Below are 2,596 nucleotides of genomic sequence, written 5' to 3'. Positions count from 1 at the left end.
GAGGCCCAATGTCCTTCTGCTACCTTAATACTAAACCTATAAATGTAGGCTCATAGATCTATTTCCCCATCCTCATACAATATATTTGCATATGTACATGTCTTTATCTAGAGCTCTGACATTTTATAACGTCATTGGAGATCTGTTTCCACCGTGGCTCTTCATCCCTGGAAGCTTGTCAGAGGTTTATGTTTTCAGCTGTTGTTTAACATTGACAAGCCATGTACTGTGCGCATCTTGTTAAGTGTGCCCACACTCGTCTCTCTTGTTTCTGTGTGTGAACTTGGAGTCTGAGCAGCTGCCCATGGGGGTGTTTTTCAGATCTTACAGGACAAAGAAGAAAGGGGGTAAAGCTCCTAATAGGTTTTTTTTTTGTCCAACCTTGGGAATGCTAAGATTTTCAGTGTACCTTTGGAGCTTTGGCCCTCTACAATGCTTATTTATTTACTTAACTACCTTTCTATTATATATTTTTGTGGTTCAAGTCATTTTAGGTAAAAATTTAGAGCATGATGTGTGTACCCTCTAGTGGACAAAACGTATAATGCTCCACTAAGTGCATTGTGTAGGAGGAGCCCTGGTAGTGTAGTGGTTACACATTGGGTTGCTAACCTCAAGCTCAGCAGTTTGAAACCACCAGTCTCTCTGTGGGAGAAACATGAGGCTTTCTACTCCTGTAAAGAGTTACTAACGTCTTGGAAACTCACAGGGTCTGCTCTACAGGGTTGCCGTGGGTCAGAATCGGCAGTGAGTGAAGTCCATTTTCTGGTTAAACTCAACTTCTTGTTGGCATGTGCCGATATTTGGTAAGATGGGGAATGCCCCCTTTAAGGTCCGTTTCCCTCTGGAATCCTTGCTTTATATATGGTCAGAAATTATGACACCAAGGTGGCTGAGTATCTAAAGGGTGGCATGCACTTACCGAGAAAAATAGTACCAATCAATGGCCAGTGTATAGCAGTTTTGAGCTAAATAAATTACCTTTCTTGTGCAGAACATTAGAGGATGATTACTACAGGATTAACTGGAACCTGTAGGAAGCCTATTTAAGTGATTATTTGGAAGCTGCTACAATATAAAATAATAGTCACATTAATAGCCTCACTGTGAGATACTGTATGAAAATAAACAGAACTGACTACGAAATTGCAAAATCAGTTTTTTTAAATCTGCTTTCTAAGGGACTGAAGGGACTGTCTAACCCGACTTCTCCCAGTCAGCGCTATCTCCCTGTTTCTCCACTCTGAACATATCTTACGAGAACATCCATATCACTCTATAGAGCGGTGGTGCTCAACCGTCCTCATGCCGCGACCCTTTCACACCGTTCCTCATGTGGTGGTGACCCCCAACCATAAAATTATTTTCATTGCTACTGCATCACTGTCATTTTGCTACTGTTATGAATCGGGCGGCCCCATGTGAAAGGGTTATTCAACACCCCCAAAGGGGTCGCGACCCACAGGTTGAGAACGGCTGTTCTAGAGGAAGTGGCCAAACCAAAGGCTGGAGCGAGCTCCATGGTGGAGATGCTTTTGACTGTGAACTGCCCTCAAACCAGAAGAGGACAGCCTGAGATGACCTTTGCCCCCTTCGCTAAAGCGGAGCTCTGAGCCTCGGTTAAGTTATTATCCACCCCATATGAAAACCCTCAGATATAACCAACAATGTGTTACTTAACGAATTTTGTCCTAATCTTAAAAGACTTATCCCACTGATCTATATAACTTACCCGTGTGTCTAGAACTTGAGGGGCTCAAAAGTGAATGGGAGAAGCTGAATGGAAAGAACTTGAAAATCAACTCTATCCAACAAATGTCTTCAGTTCAGAGCTAGTAGCTCAAACTAAAGCTATTACTGCAAATTTAATACATATTTCCCCAAGTAAAATTGGGCTAAAGATTAGGCTCGCCTGCAAGAAAAGGAGGGGAACGTTTATAATGGCAGAGATTGCTTAACTAAAATGTTCATGGAGTGTTAGGATTGGGCCTGAAAGAGGACACAGCCAAGATGGTTTTTAACACTGAAGAGGCTGCAGAGAGATGGGGTCCCTCCTACCTCGCTGACAGGACTATAAATATCTACAACCATCGTGGACGTGATACAGTGATGCCTCAGAGAACTGGGGATAGAAATTCCATATGATCGAACCATCCCTCTGCTGGGTATATATCCTAAAACTGAGTCATAGTCTGAACAGATATATGCACACTCTTCTTTCTATAAGACAGCAGTTCTTAACCTATAGGTCGTGATACCTTTGGGGGTTGCCCAATTCATAACAGTAGCAAAATGACAGTGATGAAGTAGCAACAAAAATCATTTTATGGCTGGGGGGGTGTCCCCCACAACATGAGAAACGGTATGAAAGGGTCATGGCATGAGGAAGGTTGAGACCACTGCTATAAGCACTATTCATAATAGCAAGAAGATGCAGATAACCTAAGTGCCCACCAGTAGAAGGAGGGGTAGAGAATCTTTGGTACATACACACAATGGATAGCTACTGTGCATCACTAAAAAATGATGATGCAACCAGGAAACCCCTCATAAGACGGATGGACCTATGGAACATGGAGCTGAGTGCAATTAGTCA

The sequence above is a fragment of the Echinops telfairi genome, unplaced genomic scaffold, assembly GCF_000313985.2.
Source record: "Echinops telfairi isolate 266 unplaced genomic scaffold, ASM31398v2 ScPeMD7_7424;HRSCAF=8462, whole genome shotgun sequence".
NCBI classification, from domain to species: Eukaryota; Metazoa; Chordata; class Mammalia; order Afrosoricida; family Tenrecidae; genus Echinops; species Echinops telfairi.
Note: the sequence above shows the minus strand (reverse complement) of the source record.